Source organism: Dermochelys coriacea, chromosome 11 (genome assembly GCF_009764565.3).
Source record: "Dermochelys coriacea isolate rDerCor1 chromosome 11, rDerCor1.pri.v4, whole genome shotgun sequence".
In the NCBI taxonomy this organism is placed as follows: Eukaryota; Metazoa; Chordata; order Testudines; family Dermochelyidae; genus Dermochelys; species Dermochelys coriacea.
The window spans coordinates 73,899,610-73,923,337 of NC_050078.2; the positions used below are offsets into that span (position 1 = coordinate 73,899,610).

A 23,728-nucleotide genomic window follows, 5' to 3' on the forward strand; every position below is an offset into this window, starting at 1 on the left:
CACTTTAAGCCAGAGGGGCATCAGGGTGCAGGGTAAATCAACCATGACACCTCAAGCAGACACAGATTAATATTGAACTGACCTGAAATGAAGTGTTTCAGTTTGGTTCTCAACAAGCTAGAATGTCTCAATCTAAGAAATTTTTTTTTTAAACTTAACAAAAATCAAAGTTTTCTGGGGGAAAATTTCAATTTTGTGGCAACCAAGTTTTCAGCAACTTCAATAATTAATCCATTAATAATTTTCCAAATACACAATATCAGAGAGCTGAATATTTTCAGCTTGTATTTCACATATTCCGATTAAAACGCTCATAGTCCTCTCTCTTGTAGGTGGACGGCAGTAGAGAGACTTAAGTACACTGATAGCAGAATTATTCCCTTCTCTCTCTCTCCCCCCAGAGATCTCACAACCTCCTAAAGCCCAAACATGGCATATAATGGGGGACAAAGGCCCAAAATAGAAGCATAAAAATTAGTGTGAGCTACAGCTGTCACAGTTAACTCACATGATTAACTCAAAAAAATTAAATTGCGATTAATTGCACTGTTAAACAATAGAATACCAATTGAAATTAAATATTTTGATGTTTTTCTACATTTTCAAATTTATTAATTTCTATTGCAACACAAAATAGAAAGTATACAGTGCTCATTTTATACTGTTTTTTTTTACAAATATTTGCACTGTAAAAATGAAGAAATAGTATTTTTCAATTCACTTAATAGAGTTACTGTAATGCAATCTCTTTATTGTGAAAGTGTAACTTAAATGTAGATTTTTTTGGTTATATAATTGCACTCAAAAACAAAACAATGTAAAACTTTAGAGCCTACAGGTCCACTTAGTCCGACTTCTTGTTCGGCTAATTGCTAAGACAAGCAAGTTTGTTTACATTTACATTTGCTAAAAACATTCATATGTCCCTTCATGCTTTGGCCACCATTCCAGAGAACAATCTTCCATGCTGATGATGCTCATTAAAAAAAATGCATTAATTAAATTTGTGACTGCATCTTCGCAAGCAAGCAGGCTGACTAACCTAGTGAGGAGGGCTTTAAACTAGGTTCACTGGGGGAAGGAGACCAAAGCCCTGAGTAAGTGGGGAAGTGGGATATGAGGAGGAAGCACGAGCAGGAGTCCATGAGAGGGCAGGGCTCCTGCCTCATACTGAGAAAGAGGGATGATCAGCAGGTTCTCTCAAGTGCCTATACACAAATGCAAGGAGCCTGGGAAACAAGCATGGAGAACTGGAAGTCGTGGCACAGAGAAGGAATTATGATGTGATTGGAATAACAGACTTGGTGGGATAACTCACATGACTGGAGTACTCATGGATGGATATAAACTGTTCAGGAAGGACAGGCAAGGCAGAAAAGGTGGGGGAGTTGCATTGTATGTAAGGGAGCAGTATGACTGCTCAGAGCTCAAGTATGAAACTGCAGAAAAATCTGAGAGTCTCTGGATTAAGTTTAGAAGTGTGAGCAACAAGGGTGATGATGTGGTGGGAGTCTGCTATAGACCATCGGACCAGGGGGAAGAGGTGGACAAGGCTTTCTTCCGACAACTCATGGAAGTTACTAGATTGCAGGCCCTGGTTCTCATGGGAGACTTGAATCACCCTGATATCTGCTGGGAGAGCAATACAGTGGGGCACAGACATCCAAGAAATATTTGGAAAGTGTAGGGGACAATTTCCTGGTACAAGTGCTGGAGGAACCAACTAGGGGCAGAGCTCTTCTTGACCTGCTACTCACAAACAGGGAAGAATTAGTAGGGAAAGCAAAAGTGGATGGGAACCTGGGAGGCAGTGACCATAAGATGGTCAAGTTCAGGATCCTGACACAGAGAAGAAAGGAGAGCAGCAGAATACAGACCCTGGGTTTCAGAAAAGCAGACTGACTACCTCAGGGAACTGATGAGCAGGATCCCCTGGGAGAATAACATGAGGGGGAAAGGAGTCCAGGAGAGTTGGCTGTATTTTGAAGAATCCTTATTGAGGTTACAGAGACAAACCATCCCGATGTGTAGAAAGAATAGCAAATATGGCAGGTGACCAGCTTGGCTTAACAGTGAAATCCTTGCTGATCTTAAACACAAAAAAGAAGCTTACAAGAAGTGGAAGATTGGACAAATGACCAGGCGGAAGAGTATAAAAATATTGCTTGGGCATGCAGGAATGAAATCAGGAAGGCCAAATCATACTTGGAGTTGCAGCTAGCAAGAGATGTGAAGAGTAACAAGAAGGGTTTCTTCATGTATGTTAGCAACAAGAAGAAAGTCAAGGAAAGTGTGGGCCCATTACTGAATGAGGGAGGCAACCTAGTGACAGAGGATGTGGAAAAAGCGAATGTACTCAATGCTTTTTTTGCCTCTGTCTTCACGAACAAGGTCAGCTCCCAGACTATTGCACTGGGCAGCACAGCATGGGGAGGAGGTGACCAGCCCTCTGTGGAGAAAGAAGTGGTTCGGGACTATTTAGAAAAGCTGGACGAGCACAAGTCCATGGGGCCGGATGCGCTGCATCCGAGAGTGCTAAATGAGTTGGTGGATGTGATTGTAGAGCCATTGGCCATTATCTTTGAAAACTCATGGCGATTGGGGGAAATCCCGGACAACTGGAAAAAAAGGCTAATGTAGTGCCCATCTTTAAAAAAGGGAAGAAGGAGGATCCGGGGAACTACAGGCCAGTCAGCCTCACTTCAGTCCCTGGAAAAATCATGGAGCAGGTCCTCAAGGAATCAATTCTGAAGCTCTTAGAGGAGAGGAAAGTGATCAGGAACAGTCAGCATGGAAGTCACCAAGGGCAAGTCATGCCTGACTAATTTAATTGCCTTCTACGACAAGATAACTGGCTCTGTGGATGAGGGGAAAGCAGTGGAAGTGTTGTTCCTTGACTTTAGCAAAGCTTTTGAGACAGTCTCCCACAGTATTCTTGCCAGCAAGTTAAAGAAGTATGGACTGGATGAATGGCTATAAGGTGGATAGAAAGTTGGCTAGATTATTGGGCTCAATGGGTAGTGATCAATGGTTCCATGTCTAGCTGGCAGCCAGTATCAAGTGGAATGCCCCAAGGGTCGGTCCTCAGGCCAGTTTTGTTCAATATCTTCATAAATGATGGAGGGTGGTGTGGATTGCACCCTCAGCAAGTTTGCAGAGGACACTAAACTGGGAGGAGAGGTAGATACGCTGGAGAGTAGGGTTAGGATAAAGAGGGACCTAAACAAATTGGAGGATTGGGCCAATAGAAATCTGATGAGGTTCAACAAGGACAAGTGCAGAGTCCTGCACTTAGGATGGAGGAATCCCATGCACTGCTGCAGACTAGGGACCGAATGGCTAGGCAGCAGTTCTACAGAAAAGGACCTAGGGGTTACAGTGGACGAGAAGCTGGATATGAGTCAACAGCGTGCCCTTGTTGCCAAGAAGGCCAATGGCATTTTGGGATGTATAAGTAGGGGCATTGCCAGCAGATCGAGGGACGTGATCATTCCCCTCTATTCGACATTGGTGAGGCGTCATCTGGAGTACTGTGTCCAGTTTTGGTCCCCACACTACAAGAAGGATGTGGAAAAACTGGGAAGAGTCCAGCAGAGGGCAACAAAAATGATTAGGGGACTGGAACACATGACTTATGAGGAGAGGCTGAGGGAACTGGGATTGTTTAGTCTGCGGAAGAGAAGAATGAGGGGGGATTTGATAGCTGTTTCAACTACCTGAAAGGGGGGTCCAAAGAGGATGGATCTAGACTGTTCTCAGTGGTAGCGGATGACAGAACAAGGAGTAATGGTCTCAAATTGCAGTGGGGGAGGTTTAGGTTGGATATTAGGAAAAAAAATTTCACTAGGAGGGTGGTGAAATACTGGAATGCATTACCTAGGGAGGTGGTGGAATCTCCTTCCTTAGGAGTTTAAGGCCCAGCTTGATAAAGCCCTGGCTGGGATGATTTAGTTGGGGATTGGTCCTGCTTTGAACAGGGGGTTGGACTAGATGTCCTCCTGAGGTCCCTTCCAACCCTGATATTCTATGAACTCCTTGGGGAAGAATTGTAGGTCTTCTGTTCTGTTTTACCCACATTCCGCTGTCTATTTCATGTTATAACAGTCTTGGATGATGACCCAGCATATGTTTATTTTAAGAACACTTTCACAGCAGATTTGACAAAACACAAAGAAGATACCAATGTTAGATTTCTAAGGATAGATACAGCACTTGACCCAAGGTTTAAGAATCTGAAGTGCCTTCCAAAATCTGAGAGGGACAAAGTGTGGAGCATGTTTTCAGATTTCTTAAAAGAGCAACACCCGATGGAGAAACTACAGAACCCGAACCACCAAAAAAGAAAATCAACAGTCTGCTGGTAGCATCTGACTCAGATGATGAAAATGAACATGCATCGGTCCGCTCTGCTTTGGATTATCATTGAGCAGAACCCGTCATCAGCATGGACACATATCCTCTGGAATGGTGGTTGAAGCATGAAGGGACATATGAATCTTTAGTGCACATGGCACGTAAATATCTTGTGATGCCAGCTACAACAGTGCCATGTGAACGCCTGTTCTCACTTTCAGGTGACATTGTAAACAAGATGTGGGCAGCATTATCTCCTGCAAATTTTAACCAAACTTGTTTGTCTGAGCAATTGGCTGAAGTAGGACTGAGGGACTTGTAGAATTAGGAACAAAAAAAACTGAATGCAAAAATAAAACAATGTAAAACTTTAGAGATTACATTTGTAAATTCAACTTTCATTATAAAGAGATTGTGCTACAATACTTGTATTAGGTGAATTGAAATAAACTATTTCTTTTGTTTTTTTACAGTGCAAATATTTGTAATAAAAAATATAAAATGAGCACTGTACACCTTGTATTCTGTGTTGTCATTGAAATAACTATATTTGAAAATGTGGAAAGCATCCACAAATATTTAAATAAATGATATTCTATTATTAATCAGTGAGATTAATCACGATTAATTTTTAATCTCAATTTTAAAAAATAATTAATCTCTTAACAGCCCTAGTGAGAGCAGATGAAAGTGGTCCAGGATCAGTTCTTTAGCCTGAACAACCTCATTTGTGATCCCTGTTCTGTAATTCAGCATTTCTGATGGGACTAAATAGACAGTAATGAGATCACAGCAGGCCTGCGTACAAGGGAGAGAAATATTTGTCTAGAACACCGGACAACCACTTCTTTACAAGGGGCACTAAAGAAGTACTCACACACACTGCATGCTCCCATTTCCTCTATGTACTGGACTGGGAAGTGTTGCTCTGACACCCTGTGTGGTCAGGAAAGTAAAACCAACAAGCCCCTATATTTAAAGGGCAAGATCCAAGAGGTTATTCAGACAAAGTGGATTGCTCTCCGAAAATGGAAATCCGGCCCAAAGAAGCAGAATCTAAGTAAAATATGAGACAATGTCATGGAGCGCAGACTCACTGGTGGCGCCTCCTGCTGGTCGCCTCAGGGAATTAGCGTTCCAGCCTCTGGAGCGCCCTCTTCAGGCCCACGTCTTGTCTTGCTGCTGGCTCCTGTGTCCCTCCCAGGATCCGGTGCGCCTTTCAATGGGTGCTGTCCCCTGGCAGTACCCCACAGTTCTGGGTCTCCCCCTCTCAGGGGAACCCCCCACCCACTATCCCTACCTTGCTCAGTCGTAGGCTCCTGCCAGTCAGCAGCTAGCCCCTGCACCCTGGGGCAGATGGCAGTATGGGCCACTCATCTCAGGCAAGGTTGGGTTTGGACCTGCTACCTCTGCCTAACCTTGGGCTGTCCCCTGCAACCCCAGTACCTCTTGGGCCTAATACTAGGCTGCAGCTTGTGGCTTTCCTGGCTGGAGCTCCCCAGCCCTGCTCGAATCTAGGTCCTCTGCTTAGGTCCCTGCAGCCAGGTCCCTCCCTCTCAGAGCTAGGGAGAGGATCTCTTCTTCTCCTGGCTTCCCTGGCTTTTATAAGGCCCACTGGGTCTGTCTGGGGCGTGGCCCCCCAGCTGCGGCTGCTCTGCCAATCAGCCCAGCTCTTTCCCTGCCACAGCCCTCTCCCAGGGCTATCTTAAACCCTTCTGGGCCCGAGCGGGTGTCCACCCCGCTACCCCCCCCCCCCCACAAAACCTCCACGCCTGGGGGAAGGGGCCTCTCGGCCAGGGCTCCCTGGAACTAGCCCTCAAAGGTCACCCCTCCAGGCTCACACACCTTCTCTCTGAGGCCTCCCAGGCCTGGGACATCTCCCGGACCTGTATCTCCGCCCTCCAGCGGGCCTGTTCCACAGCCTCAAGTTGTGCCCTTAGGTCCGGGTCCCCCAGAGCCTCTTCTCTCTCTGTCTGGGTCTCCACTATTCCCTGTCCTACCCCAACCTGGGTCCCAGCCTCCTGCTGGGCCCAGTCCACTTCGGTTTCCCTGTCACAGACCTCCCCGGCAACGGTCTGGGTCCCGCCCAGTCGCAGGATCCCCGCCGTCCTGGTTGCCATCTTTGCTACCTCCCCTGGGTGACCTACTGGCCGGTCAGCTGCTCTGTTGGCCAACTCCAGCTGTATTTTCCCTCCCCCTAGGGGGCAGTCTTTCCGTAGGTGGCCCGGCTCCCAGCAATGCCAACAGGCTCCCCGCCTCCGTGTGGCCTGGGCCTCCTGCTTCTTCCTGTTGTCCCTCGCTGGGCCAGCCCTTCCTGGGTTGCCCTGGGTTGTGTTCCTTGGGCCAGGGCACTCTTGCCTAAGGTGCCCCCGCTGCCCAAAGTCCCAACATGCCTGGAGCCGCCTGGGTCCCTTTTCCCAGAAGACGGCTTAAGGGAACCTGCCACCATCCTGTCCCAGGTTGAGGCATCCAGCCCCCAACCCCATTGGGACAGTTCTGTCCTATGTGCCCACGCCTGGCACAGGCGTAACAAGTCCTTGTTTCTGTGCTGGGTCTCCTGGTCCTCTGGCTCCACCCTCTGGCCTTGGCGGTTTCTCCTGAACATGTGTCGGAGGAGCTTCTGCAAGACCCGCTGTGCACGCACCAGCTGGGCCATCTGTCCTTGGAGGACCCACTGTGCCTCCCATAATCCATCCTGGGTCTCTCGGTCCCCCTTCAGGCCATCAGCCCCCTTCCAGTGCGCTGCTGACACTGGGCCCCACCCAGGGACAACACCCGGGGACTCCCCATAGAAGACCCCGGTGTACCTGGGTCCATCGTCCCATTGTCCACCTTCAAGTTCTCCTTTCCGATTCGGGCGATCGTCCCGCAGTCTGTGCCCTTGCCCTTTGTATCAGGGACAGACCGCTCATGCCTGCATTCTCCACCACTTTGTAACCAGGGCGCAGCCTCATCGGTGGTGCCTCCTGCTGGTCATCTCAGGGAATTAGCGTTCCAGCCTCTGGAGTGCCCTCTTCAGGCTGGTGTCTCACCTTGCTGCTGGCTCCCAGGACCCCGGAGCCCCTTTCACTGGGTGCTGCCCCCTGGCAGTACCCCACAGTTATGGGTCTCCCCATCTCAGGGTAACCCCCCACCCACTATCCCTACCTTGCCTTAGTCGTAGGCTCCTGCCAGTCACCAGCTAGCCCCTGCGCCCTGGGGCAGACTGCAGCATGAGCCACTCATCCCAGGCAAGGTTGGGTTTGACCTGCTACTTCTGCCTAACCTTGGGCTGTCCCCTACAGTCCCAGTACCTCTTGGGCCTAATACTAGGCCGCAGCCTGGGGCTTTCCTGGCTGGAGCTCCACAGCCCTGCTCAGGTCCCTGGAGCAAGGTCCCTCCATCTCAGAGCTAGAGAGATAGTTTTCTTCTCCTGGCTTTTATAAGACCCACAGGGTCTGTCTGGGGCATGGCCCCCAGCTGCAGCTGCTCTGCCAATCAGCCCAGCTCTTCCCCTGACCCAGCCCTCTCTAAGGGCTCTCTTAAATCTTTCTGGGCCTGAGTGGGTGTCCACCCCCTGCAGACAAAAATTCACAGATTCCAAGGCCAGAAGGACAATTATGACCATCTAGTCTGACCTTTTGTACAATCCAGGCCAGAGAATTGCTCCAAAATAATTCCTAGGGCAGATCTTTTAGAAAAACACCCAATCTTGATTTTAAAATGGTCAGGGATAGATTGTTCCAATGGTTAATTACTCTCACCGTTAAAAGTTTACACCTGATTTCCTATCTGAATTTGTTTATCTTCAACTTCCAGATGCTGGACTCTGTTAGGCCTTTCTCTGCTAGACTGAAGAGATCCATTATTAAATAATTGTTCTCCATGTAGGTACTTATAGACTGTAATCAAGTCACCCGTTCTCTTTGGTAAGCTAAATAGATTAAGCTTTTGAATCTATCACTATAAATGTATATCTTCTAATCTTTTAATCATTCTTAAGGATATGATTCTGTCATGGAGGTCATGGATTCTAGAACTTTCCGGGACTTCTTCTGGGTAAGGGCCGGAGCAGCGGACTGGCAGCCTACCCCAGGGATGCGGTGCAGCGGCTGCCAGAACAGCTAACCAGCGGCCAGCCCTGAGTCTGCTGGAGCACTGGTCCCCAGCTACCCGGAAGTGATTGGGGTTGGGTCAGCCCCCCTGAGACTGGAGCAGCAGCGGTCAGCCCCTGCCATAGGAGCAGTGGCAGGGCTGCAGCAGCTGCAAGCCCCGGTAGTGCTCTGTTTGTCCCCACTCCCCCAGCATATTTTTAGTAAAAGTCAGGGGCAGGTTGCGTACTTCCGTTAATTCTTGTTTATTGCCTGCGACCTGTCCCTGATTTTTACTAAAGATACCTGTGACAGAATCCTGACCTTAACCATTCTCCTGAATCATTCTCTGAAACCTCTCCAATTTATCAACATCCTTCTTGAACTGTTGGCACCAGAACTGGACACAGTATTCCGGCAGCAATTGCGCCAGTGCCAAATACAGAAATAAAATAACCTCTCCACTCCTACTTGAGATTCCCCTGATTATACATCCCAGGATCACATTTGCTCTTTTTGGCCTCAGAGTCACACAAACTTTATATGAAGACAGACTGAAATGATTGGGACTGTTTAATTTAGAGAGCAGATAAATACAGGTCGTCAGGATAGAGGCATATAAAATAATGAACGGAATAAGAAAGAGGGCAAATTGTGTACTCCTATTTATCTTCTCTCTTCATACAAGAAGAAGGGGACTTTCTTCAACTGAAAAGCAGTAAGTTAGAAATGTCATTGAAAGAAGATACATACTTAACCTGTGGAACTCATTGCCACAAGGTTTCACTGATGTTAAGGGCTTATTAGGATTCAAGACTCTGAATGTACATGAGAATATACACAGTGACAGAGAGAAAATAAGAAATTATAAAGGGTATAAAATCTCTTGATCCAGGGTGTAAGCAGCCTTCTAAAAGACAGATAATAGGAAAAATTAATAATTTTCTACTATGGTGCTTTCTTTTGCATCATCTGGTACTACATGCTACAATAAGCATTTTGGAACAGGATTTTTATGTAAAGACAGGAGCTAATTTCACAGGATTCCATTGGGGAGCATGTATAAGCAAACAACAATACACGCACATAAGAGCTACGGCCACCCACCACGTCCCTATGAATACAACTGTCTATATTGGTATAGAGCTATTTACCCAATATCAAATGCCATATAGTAAAATATGTGTGCTCATTCAGGCGCATTCCCAACCCAAACACAGTGATACTAACTAGATGATTGGTATGTTCTGTTTTTATAAAATAAACACTTAAGTTCTTTCACTGTGCGAAATATAGAGCACTAAGAATTCCCAGACCAGCACAGCTAATGCAGCCACCAATATAAAATTTTAGATGCATTTTTAATGGTACTCAACTTTCAGACTTTACGGTTCAAAGGCTTTCCACCCTCTTCAGTGACAGGAAAATCAATAGTAAAAGGGGAATGTCTGTATTCCCAAGAAGGAATTTGCATTGGCTTGTATATTTTTATCCAGCCTCCCACCCTTTTCTTCAGGGGAGACTAATTTCAAACCTTCTCAGTAGTCTTTGCTTGTGTTGGTCTGAGGAGGTCCCCATGTTGCCTTCAGGACAGCACAGCTGGGTGTTAAATAAAAGATGGGAGGCCGTTCAGAAATGAGGCACCGTCTTTAATGAGCATCTGCCAGAAGCAATGCTTCCTTCATCACAAACCCTTCTGCAGTGGAGTTTCCTGAGTCAGGCTCTATTTATGTATTGCTAGGGATTTTGAACAGTCATTGGCTGATGGTTCAAAGAGTGGCTAGCTCTGAGCTAACATCTCAGAGTCCAAGCAGAAGTTGAGGTGGAAGATCAACACCACTGATCTTGTATCACCACTGGATCACAACACTGGATGTGTGTGTGTGTTAAGATATGCACTACTTCAAATAGGAATTATTTGGGGAAGTTCTCTATTTTATATGGGAGGTCAGACTAGATGATCACGATGGTCCCTTCAGATCTGTGAATATAGCCATTTGTCTGAATTCACAGTGCAGCTGTCACCTTAGGATTTTACTGGAACTCCTGCGTTTGCTTAAGCAGATAAGAGTTAGCAAATATCTTCTCCTGCCTTTGCTTAAGCAGATAAGAGTTAGCAAATATCTTCTCCTGCCTTTGCTTAAGCAGATAAGAGTTAGCAAATATCTTCTCAGAACTGACAACATCAGCATCTGAATATCCCTGTGATGCTCCATGTGGCTGTCATGACTGTCTGCTGATCTCAGCTCTGGGACGCGATGACCTACTGAGCTTGCAAATTATGTGACCTATACTGGATCCTGATTTAGGCCCTAACAAGGGGCAATATTACACCCGTCTCTGTTAATACCCATAAGGCTGTCGCAAAGAAATCTGCTCTCTTCCAAGGTGCTCTCTTCCAAGGTTGGGGTGCTCTCTTCCAAGCTCTGGATATCTCCAGGGAAGAGAAGTTCTATGCTGCAGAGGTGCATACCGCATTATGCTGTTCTCTGTGGCTCCCCTCCAACCTGGAAGCATGGTTTCTGTCATTGACTATTCCAGCTGCCCTTGCTTTATATTCCCACTGCACAGCAGAGGGACAGATGGGAACAGGAGTCAATACACCCAGTGGCAAAGCCATGGGGATTTCCGCCAGCGTTCAAGAGGAGCAGCCTGAGTCAAGTGGCAGCTGTTCCTTGTCTCTGCCTGCACCACACTGACTCCAACCACAGAGCCAGCCTTGGATACATCCAGAGACTGCTGAGTAACATGTGAACAGGCCACGTTGGCCTGGATCCCCGTAACAGGGTCCCACTCCACACAGTCTCCTTCCCTGCAGAAACTACACAGGCTCCTCCAGGTGTGACCTTTTATTACTAGTTTCCTCCACCAATGTCACCACAGTCCCCCTGTAACAGTCTGTTTACAATGTTAACTGAGCTTTTGGCCTTGGCACCAGGACCTGAGCGGGAATGGAGGTCTCCTTACTCTGAGCCCTCTGTGTGACTAGCCCCACCCAGGCCAGTCCCCCTCCCTGCCTGTGCTTCTTTTATCAGCCATCAGCTGCTGGGGCTAAATGAGTTATTACCTCGTCCAGACCACCAGCCTGATTAGATCATTAACCTTAGTCAGCTTCCCCTGGGGCACTAATTAACCTCTAAGTGATCTGAGTGCAGGCTTACCTACTCACTCCCTGCACTCTGTCACACTCCTTCTTTCTGCTGCTTCAGAGACTTGGCCACTAGTACCAGCTCCTCACCTTGTCTAACTGTGATAGGGAGCATAGACCCATCATGAATAATTTGGAGAAAGAAAAAAAAAGTACAGCATGGTCTAAGGGCAAGGACCTTGCCCTGGGCATCAGGAACTGTGGTTTCTAGTCCTAGCTCTGCAACACTGGGCAGAGGTCCTCCGTTGGTCTCAGTTTCTCTATCGGAGAAGTGATCGCTCTTGTGTGCTGTAAAGCACCTAGAGATGAAGAGTCCTTTCTAAGTGCATACACCCAGTGTTAGCCTGGCTGTGACATTCTGAAGGATTAATGGGAAAAGTCCTGTCTGGTGTAACTGAGACACCGTGCCTTTTGGCCATCTAATTTGTTTCCCTTTTTGAATATGGCTGTGGCTTTAGTGACCACAATCCCTATCAAACCAGGCCGTACTTCCAGAATTGACGACTGGCCCTGCTGGGGCATGCTCAGTAGACTCCATTTACATCATCACAAAAGGCTTTGTGTGATGATGGCCAGGGACTGCAGTCTGGTTCAAAGGAGTGAGGGAGGGCGGCAGAGCACAAAAATCTCAGACAGAAAGTAATGCAGCAGTCAGCACTTGCCAGCGTTTCCCTATCTCTCAGACAGTATTAGGCTCTGGGGGCACCACTTCCAAATCTGCACCTGCAAAGCTAAACTGCGACTAGACCAAGCGTGCAGCTCCAAAAACCCATGATCTAAGTTGCACTAATACCCAGAAGCGTGTGTGAACACCAAATCCTGTAACCCGGGATGCAGGTAGCTAGAACCAGAGTTAGATATTCTCTGATACCCGAGATATCATGCATTCTGAGACTGCAAGAGTGAGCAGAAATCCACAGCAATCATTAAGCCCTGGTCTACACTACGTGTTGAGGTCGAATTTAGCAGCGTTAAATCGATGTAACCCTGCACCCGTCCACATGACAAAGCCCTTTTTTTCGACTTAAAGGGCTCTTAAAATCGATTTTCTTACACCATGCCCGACAAGGGGATTAGCACTGAAATTGGTTTTGCTGGGTCAAATTTTGGGTACTGTGGACGCAATTAGATAGTATTGGCCTCCAGGTACTATCCCAGAGTGCTCCATTGTGACCGCTCTGGACAGCACTCTCAACTCAGATGCACTGGCCAGGTAGACAGGAAAAGGCCCGCGAACTTTTGAATCTCAATTTCCTGTTTGGCCAGTGTGGCAAGCTGCAGGTGACCATGCAGAGCTCATCAGCAGAGGTGACCATGCAGAGCTCATCAGCAGAGGTGACCATGATGGAGTCCCAGAATCGCAAAAGAGCTTCAGCATGGACCGAATGGGAGGTACGGGATCTGATTGCTGTATGGGGAGAGGAATCCATGCTATCAGAACTACATTCCAGTTTTCGAAATGCCAAAACATTTGTGAAAATCTCCCAGGGCATGAAGGACAGAGGCCATAACAGGGACCCGAAGCAGTGTTGCATGAAACTTAAGGAGCTGAAGAAAGCCTACCAGAAAACCAGAGAGGCGAACGGCCGCTCCAGGTCAGAGCCCCAAACATGCCGCTTCTATGATGAGCTGCATGCCATTTTAGGGGGTTCAGCCATCACTACCCCAGCCGTGTTGTTTGACTCCTTCAATGGAGATGGAGGCAACAAGGAAGCAGGTTTTAGGGACGAGGAAGACGACGATGAGGTGGTTGTAGATAGCTCACAGCAAACAAGCGGAGAAACCGGTTTTCCCGACAGCCAGGAACTGTTTCTCACCCTGGACCTGGAGCCAGTACCCTCCAAACCCACCCAAGGCTGCCTCCCAGACCCACCAGGCAGAGAAGGGACCTCTGGTGAGTGTACCCTTTAAAATACTATACAAGGTTTAAAAGCCAGCATGTTTAATGATTAATTTGCCCTGGCATTCGTGGCTCTCCTGGATATACTCCCAAAGCCTTTGCAAAAGGTTTCTGGGGAGGGCAGCCTTATTCCAGCCACCGTGGTAGGACACTTTACCACTCCAGACCAGTAGCACGTACTCGGGAATCATTGTAGAACAAAGCTTTGCAGTGTGTATTTGCTGGCGTTCAAACAACATCCGTTCTTTATCTCTCTGTGTTCTCCTCAGGAGAGTGATATCATTCATGGTCACCTGGTTGAAATAGGGTGCTTTTCTTAAGGGGACATTCAGAGGTGTCCGTTCCTGCTGGACTGTTTGCCTATGGCTGAACAGAAATGTTCCCTGCTGTTAGCCATGAGGTGGGGGGAGGCAAAATGAGACCTTGTAACAAAAGCACATGTGCTATGTATGTAAAGTTAACAGCAAGGTTTACCATGAAAGAGTGTATCCATTGTTCTATAAAATGTGTCTTTTCAAATAGCACTGTCTCTTTTTTTTTCTCCACCAGCTGCATGTGTTTCAAGGATCACAGGATCTTCTCCTTCCCAGAGGCTAGCGAAGATTAGAAGGTGAAAAAAACGCACTCGCGATGAAATGTTCTCTGAGCTCATGCTGTCCTCCCACACTGACGGAGCACAGACGAATGCATGGAGGCAGACAATGTCAGAGTGCAGGAAAGCACAAAATGACCGGGAGGAGAGGTGGTGGGCTGAAGAGAGTAAGTGGCGGGCTGAAGAGAGGGCTGAAGCTGAAAGGTGGCAGCAGCGTGATGAGAGGAGGCAGGATTCAATGCTGAGGCTGCTGGAGGATCAAACTAATATGCTCCAGTGTATGGTTGAGCTGCAGGAAAGGCAGCAGGAGCACAGACCGCAACTACAGTCCCTGTGTAACCAACCGCCCTCCTCCCCAAGTTCCATAGCCTCCTCACCCAGATGCCCAAGAACACAGTGGGGAGGCCTCCGGCCACCCAGCCACTCCACCCCAGAGGATTGCCCAAGTAACAGAAGGCTGGCATTCAATAAGTTTTAAACTTTTAAAGTGCTGTGTGGCCTTGTCCTTCCCTCCATCACCACCCCTCCTGGGCTACCTGGGTAATTATCCCCCTATTTGTGTGATGAATTAATAAAGAATGCATGAATGTGAAGCAACAACTTTATTGCCTGTGCAAGCGGTGATCGAAGGGAGGTGAGCTTACAGGGAAGTAGAGTGAACCAAGGGGCAGGGGCTTTCATCAAGGAGAAACAAACAGACCTTTCACACCGTAGCTTGGCCAGTCATGAAACTGGTTTTCAAAGCTTCTCTGATGCGCACCGCACCCTCCTGTGCTCTTCTAACTGCCCTGGTGTCTGGCTGTGTGTAATCAGCAGCCAGGCGATTTGCCTCAATCTCCCACCCCACCATAAACGTCTCCCCCTTACTCTCGCAGATATTGTAGAGCGCACAGCAAGCAGTAATAACAGTGAGAATATTGGTTTCGCTGAGGTCTAACCAAGTCAGTAAACTGTGCCAGCGTGCTTTTAAACATCCAAATACACATTCTACCACCATTCTGCACTTGCTCAGCCCGTAGTTGAACAGCTCCTGACTACTCTCCAAGCTGCCTATGTATGGCTTCATGAGCCAGGGCATTAAGGCGTAGGCTGGGTCCCCAAGGATAACTATAGGCATTTCAACATCCCCAATGGTTATTTTCTGGTCTGGGAAGAAAGTCCCTTCCTGCAGCTTTTGAAACAACCAGAGTTCCTGAAGATGTGAGCGTCATGTACCTTTCCTGGCCATCCCACGTTGATGTTGGTGAAATGTCCCTTGTGATCCACCAGTGCTTGCAGCACTATTGAAAAGTACCCCTTGCGGTTTATGTACTTGCTGGCTTGGTGCTAGGTGCCAAGATAGGGATATGGGTTCCGTCTATGGCCCCACCACAGTTAGGGAATCCCATTGCAGCAAAGCCATCCACTATGACCTGCACATTTCCTAGGGTCACTACCCTTGATATCAGCAGATCTTTGATTGCGTTGGCTACTTGCATCACAGCAGCCCCCACAGTAGATTTGCCCACTCCAAATTGATTCCCGATTGACCGGAAGCTGTCTGGTGTTGCAAGGTTCCAGGGGCTATTGCCACTCGCTTCTCAACTGTGAGGGCTGCTCTCATCTTGGTATTCTTGCGCCTCAGGGCAGGGGAAAGCAAGTCAAAGTTCCATGAAAGTGCTCTTACGTATGCAAAAATTTCGCAGCCACTGGGAATCGTCTCAGACCTGCAACACTATGCGGTCCCATCAGTCTGTGCTTGTTTCCCAGGCCCAGAATTGGCGTTCCACTGCATGAGCCTGCCCCATTAGCACCATGATGCCCACATTGCCAGGGCATGTGCTTTGAGAGAAGTCTGTGTCCATGTCCTCATCATTCTCGTCACCGCGCTGACGTCGCCTACTCGCCCGGTTTTGCTTTGCCAGGTTCTGGTGCTGCATATACTGCTGGATAATGCGTGTGGTGTTTAATGTGTTCCTAATTGCCAAAGTGATCTGAGTGGGCTCCATGCTTACCGTGGTATGGCGTCTGCACAGAAAAAAGGCGCGGAACAATTGTCTGCTGTTGCCCTGACGGAGGGAGGGGCAACTGACGACATGGCTTACAGGGTTGGCTTACAGGGAATTAAAATCAACAAAGGGGGTGGCTTTGCGAGAAACTGAATGGCCGCCTCAAGGATAGAATTCAAAACCTCAAGGATAGAACTCAAAACTGGGTTTAGCAGGCCGTTGATTTCACAGAGGAAGGGAGGTAGGAGAAAATGAATACAAACCAAATCTGGTCTATTTCTTGTTTTGAGCCACTTCATCTATCTTTACACATGCAGACTGTGCAGTACGACCGCTAGCCATCGTCACCTCCTCGGTGCTCAGCAGAAGACGGTGCAGTATGACTGCTGGCCATCATCTTCTGCTGGCTGCAGATTAAAAGACAGTCCACTGCTGGTAGGACTCAATCGCCATGAGAAGAAACAAAGTAAATGACCTGGCTGAGTCACTCCCATGTTTGCCCAGGTGCCTGGTTAAAAGAGCACCCAGGACTACGTTGACGACGGCTACCAATCATACTGCACTGTCTGCTGCCAAAAGGCAATAAACCGCTGCTGTGTAGCAATGCAGTACCATGTTCGCCAGCACCCAGGAGACATACGGTGATGGTTAGCTGAGCGGGCTCCATGCTTGCCGTGGTATGGCGTCTGCTCAGGTAACTCAAGAAAAAAGGAGCAAAACGATTGTCTGCCCTTGCTTTTATGGAGGGAGGGAGGGAGGGAATGGGAGCCTGACGATATGTACCCAGAACCACCCGCGACAATGTTTTAGCCCCATCAGGTACTGGAATTTCTACCCAGAATTCAAATGGGCGGTGGAGACTGCGGGAACTGTGGGATAGCTACCCACAGTGCAAAGCTCTGGAAGTCGACGGTTGCCTCGGTACTGTGGACACAGTCCGCCGACTACATGCACTTAGAGCATTTGTGTGGGACACACACACACTCGACTGTATAAAAACGCTTTCTACAAAACCGACTTCTATAAATTTGACCTAATTTCGTAGTGTAGACATACCCTTAGAGGCATCATCGTGTCAAGTCTGATTCAGACCTGTGCAGAAATCCTACTATATTAAAAGGTTCTCAGGCTTGCCCCAAAAGTCTTAATAAACCAATAATACTAGTTCTGTCACTTTAACCATTTCTGGCAATTCAAAGCCTTGACATCCAACCCTGGAATGCCTTCCCAATTCACTAATGTATAGATGTCTGAAGTAATTAGAGTCTAGTGTGCATTCTTAGCCAAGTTCAGCTATTGTTGCTGCCAATTCCCTTTTCATTGTCCAGATCTGTATTCATCCCCCCCTTTATTCTAGACACAAATGGTCTCTCTATTTTCAGAGCAGATCTCACTATGTGGGAATCTATGCCGGAGGTTAATTAATGCCACTGAATGCACTACCTTTAACCCTTAGAGCAGGCTCCGGGCAGAAACATTTCTAGACAATGACAACAATGACCATTTCCCCCAATATTTCAATTGTGTTTTGTTAATCACACTGACTGCAGATTGGTTTCATTCCTGGTGAGCAAGATATTAACCCCATTCATGTTCTACATTTCATAGTGATACAAGGAACAGTGATGCATTTTAACAAATAATTGCAGCCCCTGTTCTAATACACAGAGACTAGGAGCCTTATTCTCATTTATGCTAAAACCACGTTTCACTACTCTGTCAGTATAAAGGGGTCTTAAAGTGGGTTTAAGTCACACTAAGTTTAAGCTCTTTTACATTACTCAAGTGCTGTTTGGGGGGGTATAAAGGTATGTGTACACTACGAGCTGGGATGACAGTCCTAGCTCGCTCACATATATGCACACTACCTCTCATTCAGCTAGCATGCTAAAAATAGTAGCTGAGCCAGGGTAGCATAGGCAGTGGCAAGAGGTGTCACGGGCTAGGACATGCCCTCCCAGAGTCCATGGGTATGGTGTGGCTAGCCCATACCACTGCTATTGGTGCTACCCTAGCTCTGCTACTATTTTTAGCATGCTAGCTTGATGAGAGGTAGCACGCGTCTGTCGACGTGAGCTAGTGTAACCCACAAACCTTCTGGGTGTGGTGTTCTGTCCCATCTAACAGTAACAGAAGTTACTAGATCACAGGCCCTCATTCTCATGGGGGACTTCAAATCACCCCAATATCTGCTGGAAGAGCAATACAGTGGTGCACAGACAATCCAGGAAGTTTTTGGAAAGTGTAGGGGACAATTTCCTGGTGCAAGTGCCGGAGGAACCAACTAGGGACAGAGTTCTTCTTCACCTGCTGCTCACAAACAGGGAAGAATTAGTAGGGGAAGCAAAAGTGGATGGGAACCTGGGAGGCAGTGACCACGAGACGGTCAAATTCAGGATCCTGACAAAAGGAAGAAAGGAGAGCAGCAGAATATGGACCCTGGACTTCAGAAAAGCAGACTTTGATTCCCTCAGGGAACTGATGGGCAAGATCCCCTAGGAGAATAACATGAGGGGGAAAGGAGTCTAGGAGAGCTGGCTGTATTTTAAAGAATCTTTATTGAGGCTGCTGGAACAAACCATTCTGATGTGTGGAAAGAATATTAAATATGGCAGGCAACCAGCTTGGCTTAACAGTGAAATCCTTGTTGATCTTAAACACAAAAAAGAAGCTTGGACAAATGACAAGAAGTGGAAGCTTGGACAAATAACCAGAGAGAAGTATAAAAATATTGCTCAGGCATGCGGAGTGAAATCAGGAAGGCCAAATCACAATTGGAGTTGCAGCTAGCAAGGGATGTTAAGAGTAACAAGAAGGGTTTCTACAGTCATGTTAACAACAAGAAGGTGGTCAGGGAAAGTGTGGGCCCTTACTGAATATGGGAGGCAACCTAGTGACAGAGGATGTGGAAAAAAGCTAATGCACTCAATGGTTTTTTTGCCTCTGTCTTCATGAACAAGGTCAGCTCCCAGAGTACTGCACCAGGCAGCACAGTATGGGGAGGAGGTGACCAACCCTCTGTGGAGAAAGAAGTGGTTCAGGACTATTTAGAAAAGCTTGAAGAGCACAAGTCCATGGGGCCGGATGCACTGCATCCGAGGGTGCTAAAGAGTTGGCTGATGCAATTGCAAAGCCTTTGGCCATTACCTTTGAAAACTCATGGCGATCAGGGGAGGTTCTGAATGACTGGAAAAAGGCTAATGTAGTGCCCATCTTTAAAAAAGGGAAGGAGGAGGATCTGGGGAACTACAGGCCAGTCAGTCGCACCTCAGTCCCTGGAAAAATCATGGAACAAGTCCTCAAGGAATCAGTTTTGAAGCACTTGGAGGAGAGGAAAGTGATCAGGAACAGTCAGCATGGATTCACCAAGGGCAAGTCATGCCTGACAAACCTAACTAAGTAGCCGAACTAACCTAGCCTTTTATGATGAGATAACTGGCTCTGCGGATGAGGGGAAAGCAGTGGACATGTTATTCCTTGACTTTAGCAAAACTTTTGATATGGTCTCCCACAGTATTCCTGCCAGCAAGTTAAAGAAGTATGGGCTGAATGAATGGACTATAAGGTGGACAGAAAGCTGGTTAGAGCATCGGGCTCAACGGGTAGTGATCAATGGCTCCATGTCTAGTTGGCAGCTGGTATCAAGCGGAGTGCCCCAACGTTCGGTCCTGGGGCTGGTTTTGTTCAATATCTTCATTAATGGTGGGAGGTAGTGGAATCTCCTTCCTTAGAGGTTTTTAAGGTCAGGCTTGACAAAGCCCCAGCTTGCATGATTTAGTTGGGGTTGGTCCTGCTTTGAGCAGGGGGTTGGACTAGATGACCTCCTGAGGTCCTTTCCAACCCTGATAGTCTATGATTCTATGATCTAGCGGCACTGAGACCACTTAAGAGAGCAATGAATGAGTCTGCTCTACAGTATCTGCTAACAACCAGTTGGCTTTAGCTCATGCAGTACAGGCTCTTATACTAAGCTCCAGAAGCTCCAGGTTCAATCCCACTGGTGTTGGCATTATCCTAGGACTCACAGCGCTAGCTCATATCGTGTAGACACAAGTTCAGTGAAAATGAGAGTCACCCCTGGTTTGTTCTCAGAACATGAGGTTTGAAGGGTTAGAGCTCAGTAATTTGATGTCAGGAGATAAGTGAATAAAAACCAGAAAAGATATACACAGGAGTTTTGGGGAGAGATTTCAGAAGTGATTTCGGCACCTCAAGATGCAGAAAGGCACATCGGTGGATTTTCAAGTGGCACCTAACTGTGAGTTAGGCACCTAGGCATTCTGAAACTCTTAACAGATACCTCTCTACAGTTTTGAGTACTCAAATGTCTTTAACGATCCAGCCCTTTGAGGATAATGTTTTCAAAAGCACCTATGTGACCCCAGTGACTAAATCCCATGGACTTTCAGCAGAGTGACATAGGTGCCTAAGTCACTTAAGAACTTTTGAAAATTTTACTCTTAATGAAGGAGGGTTTTTTTGAATTTTTAAAATCATAGCATCTTACAAAGGTATTTAAAAATAAAGCTTGAAATTACACTGCTGAGGTGCTAGTTACTATGGAACAAGCAGTATGTACACAATTTTTATTATAAAGCCAAGATAAAAACTAAAGTGACAGCTGAGAGCATATATCAGCAGTTGTAGTTAAATATATTATAAACATGGTATAATTTTTCCAAAAACATGCATTGTAAATCCAAGAAATGTAGAGGTTAAACTATAAGAAATTCAAAACATGCTTAGACCTTAACTCTGCCCTGTAGTAACAACTTCCAACCACTGTATTTTTATGATTTGGAAGAAGGTGGGTGAGGCAACGTCTTTTATGGGACCAACTTCTGTTGGTGAGCTAGACAAGATTCTGAGCTTACACAGAGCTCTTCTTCAGATCAATGTGCTCTGTGGAAGCTCGAAAGCCTTTCTCTCACACCAACAGAAGTTGGTCCCCAAAAAGATATTGCCTCACCCACCTTGTCTCTCAAATATCTTGGGACCAACATGACTACAACACTGCAAAAAATGTTTATGAATCAGGTATTTTAGTTTGAGAGTAGCAGCCGTGTTAGTCTGTATTCGCAAAAAAGAAGTACTTGTGGTACATTAGAGACTAACAAATTTATTTGAGCATAAGCTTTCGTGAGCTACAGCTCACTTCATCGGATGCACTTGGTGGAAAATACAGTGGGGAGATTTATATACACACACAGAGAACATGAAACAATGGGTTTTATCATACACACATATACACACAGACTGGACTTCTACATAGAGCGCTTCTGCCGACGTTCACGGGCTGAAATTGTGGAAAAGCAGCATCACTTGCCCAATAACTTCAGCCGTGCACAACACAATGCCACCCACAGCCTCAGAAACAACTCTGACATCATAATCAAAAAGGCTGACAAAGGAGGTGCTGTCGTCATCATGAATAGGTAGGAATATGAACAAGAGGCTACTAGACAGCTCTCCAATACCTCTTTCTACAAACCATTACCCTCTGATCCCACTGAGAGTTACCAAAAGAAACTACAGCATTTGCTCAAGAAACTCCCTGAAAAAGCACAAGAACAAATCTGAACAGACACACCCCTGGAACCCCGACCTGGGGTATTCTATCTGCTACCCAAGATCCATAAACCTGGAAATCCTGGACGCCCCATCATCTCAGGCATTGGCACCCTGACAGCAGGATTGTCTGGCTATGTAGACCCCCTCCTCAGGCCCTATGCTACCAGCACTCCCAGCTATCTTCGAGACACCACTGACTTCCTGAGGAAACTACAATCCATCGGTGATCTTCCTAAAAACACCATCCTAGCCACTATGGATGTAGAAGCCTCTACACCGACATTCCACACAAAGATGGACACAAGCCATCAGGAACAGTATCCCCGGTAATGTCACGGCTAACCTGGTGGCTGAACTTTGTGACTTTGTCCTCACCCATAACTGTTTCACATTTGGGACAATGTATACCTTCAAATCAGCGGCACTGCGATGGGTACCCACATGGCCCCACAATATGCCAACATTTTTATGGCTGACTTAGAACAACGCTTCCTCAGCTCTCGTCCCCTAATGCCCCTACTCTACTTGCGCTACATTGATGACATCTTCATCATCTGGACCCATGGAAAAGAAGCCCTTGAGGAATTCCACCATGATTTCAACAATTTCCATCCCACCATCAACCTCAGCCTGGACCAGTTCACACAAGAGATCCACTTCGTGGACACTATGGTGCTAATAAGCGATGGTCACATAAACACCACCCTATATCGGAAACCTACTGACCGCTATTCCTACCTACATGCCTCTAACTTTCATCCAGATTACACCACACGATCCATTGTCTACAGCCAAGCTCTACGATATAACCGCATTTGCTCCAACCCTTCAGACAGAGACAAACACCTGCAAGATCTCTATCAGGCATTCTTACAACTACAGTACCCACCTGCTGAAGTGAAGAGACAGATTGACAGAGCCAGAAGAGTACCCAGAAGTCACCTACTACAGGACAGGCCCAACAAAGAAAATAACAGAACGCTACTAGCCATCACCCTCAGCCCCCAACGAAAACCTCTCCAACGCATCATCAAGGATCTACAACCTATCCTGAAGGAAGACCCATCACTCTCACAGATCTTGGGAGACAGACCAGTCCTTGCTTACAGACAGCCCCCCAATCTGAAGCAAATACTCACCAGTAATCACACACCACACAGCAGAACCACTAATCCAGGAACCTATCCTTGCAACAAAGCCCATTGCCAACTCTGTCCACATATCTATTCAGGGGACACCATCATAGGGCCTAATCACATCAGCCACACTATCAGAGGCTCGTTCACCTGCACATCTACCAATGTGATATATGCCATCATGTGCCAGCAATGCCCCTCTGCCATGTACATTGGTCAAACTGGACAGTCTCTACGTAAAAGAATAAATGGACACAAATCAGACGTCAAGAATTATAATATTCAAAAACCAGTCAGAGAACACTTCAATCTCTCCGGTCACACGATTACAGACCTGAGAGTGGCTATCCTTCAACAAAAAAACTTCAAAAACAGACTCCAACGAGAGACTACTGAATTGGAATTAATTTGCAAACTGGATACAATTAACTTAGGCTTGAATAGAGACTGGGAGTGGATGAGTCATTACATAAAGTAAAACTATTTCCCCATGTTATTTCTCCCCCCACCCCACTCCGCACTGTTCCTCAGACATTCTTGTTAACTGCTGGAAATGGCCCACCTTGATTATCACCACAAAAGGTTTTCCTCCTTTTCCCCCCCTCCTTCCTGCTGGTAATAGCTCATCTTAAGTGATCACTCTCCTTACAGTGTGTATGATAAAACCCATTGTTTCTTGTTCTCTGTGTTTGTATATAAATCTCCCCTCTGTTTTTTCCACCGAATGCATCCGATGAAGTGAGCTGTAGCTCACAAAAGTTTATGCCCAAATAAATTTGTTAGTCTCTAAGGTGCCACAAGTACTCCTTTTCTTTTTTTTAGGTATTTTAGTGTTTGTGGTCACAGTTAGGTGAAACTTTAAAAGACACACAAACTGTTTCTTTTCTCTCACAGGGTCACTACAGGGCAGAGTTAAGGTGATCTAACTGCACACACTTTCATATAGAGTCTGTGATAAAGGTAGGCATTC

The 23,728-nt window shown here is 46.8% G+C and overlaps 1 protein-coding gene across 5 annotated transcripts in view; it reads right to left on the reverse strand.

Moving 5' to 3' along the window:
• The window catches only part of LOC119863613 (aryl hydrocarbon receptor-like), a 165,171-nt gene that overhangs the window by 44,753 nt on the left and 96,690 nt on the right, over positions 1–23,728 (reverse strand). Inside the window, exon 1 of one of the 5 annotated variants that reach the window (XM_038422309.2) lies at positions 7,647–7,744. The exons of the other annotated variants lie outside the window; for them this stretch is intronic. The gene's annotated coding sequence lies outside the window, so the exon portion shown is untranslated. Of the gene's footprint in view, positions 1–7,646; positions 7,745–23,728 lie in introns of those variants that run through there. 5 annotated transcript variants of the gene reach the window in all.